Source organism: Oncorhynchus gorbuscha, unplaced genomic scaffold (assembly GCF_021184085.1).
Source record: "Oncorhynchus gorbuscha isolate QuinsamMale2020 ecotype Even-year unplaced genomic scaffold, OgorEven_v1.0 Un_scaffold_3140, whole genome shotgun sequence".
Lineage (NCBI taxonomy): Eukaryota > Metazoa > Chordata > Actinopteri > Salmoniformes > Salmonidae > Oncorhynchus > Oncorhynchus gorbuscha.
The window spans coordinates 17,501-18,460 of record NW_025747470.1 but is presented as its reverse complement, the minus strand read 5'-3'; the positions used below and the strand labels follow the sequence as shown (position 1 = coordinate 18,460).

At 31.7% G+C, this 960-nt stretch overlaps 1 protein-coding gene across 1 annotated transcript in view; it reads right to left on the bottom strand.

Annotated features, from left to right (window-relative positions):
* Positions 1-721: 721 nt before the first annotated feature.
* Positions 722-960, bottom strand: part of LOC124027363 (NACHT, LRR and PYD domains-containing protein 12-like) — a gene marked incomplete at its 5' end in the record, with an annotated part of 11,453 nt that continues 11,214 nt past the window's right edge. Inside the window, 1 exon segment of the mRNA XM_046339811.1 lies at positions 722-960. This exon segment is cut by the window's right edge and continues 684 nt beyond it.

Sequence of the window (960 nt, the reverse complement as noted above, 5' to 3'; positions counted from 1 at the left end):
TTCTTCCATCTATTACTGTACTGTCATATTCTGATCAGTATTAAAACATTTCAAACTCTCTTCTTCCATCTATTACTGTACTGTCATATTGTGATCAGTATTAAAACATTTCAAACTCTCTTCTTCCATCTATTACTGTACTGTCATATTGTGATCAGTATTAAAACATTTCCACCTCTCTTCTTCCATCTATTACTGTACTGTCATATTGTGATCAGTATTAAAACATTTCAAACTCTCTTCTTCCATCTATTACTGTACTGTCATATTGTGATCAGTATTAAAACATTTCCACCTCTCTTCTTCCATCTATTACTGTACTGTCATATTGTGATCAATATTAAAACATTTCAAACTCTTCTTCCATCTATTACTGTACTGTCATATTGTGATCAGTATTTAAAAAATTCCACCTCTCTTCTTCCATCTATTACTGTACTGTCATATTGTGATCAGTATTAAAACATTTCCACCTCTCTTCTTCCATCTATTACTGTACTGTCATATTGTGATCAGTATTAAAACATTTCCACCTCTCTTCTTCCATCTATTACTGTACTGTCATATTGTGATCAGTATTAAAACATTTCCACCTCTCTTCTTCCATCTATTACTGTACTGTCATATTGTGATCAGTATTAAAACATTTCCACCTCTCTTCTTCCATCTATTACTGTACTGTCATATTGTGATCAGTATTAAAACATTTCCACCTCTTTTCTTCCATCTGGTTTGTTAACTTTATTAGTCACATCTGTCACATGTACATTTCATTCAGTTGAATTGAGTTTCAACAAAAACAAGATTGTTGTGTCAAGAATTTGACAAATTAACATTCTACAGACAACAATATTTACAAACACCAAGAAGCCCAATAACAACAAGATCAGTGATTTCTAAATGAAAACAGTTTTTACAACACAGTGTGGTGATTCATTCTATTAATGACTGACCCTAGTT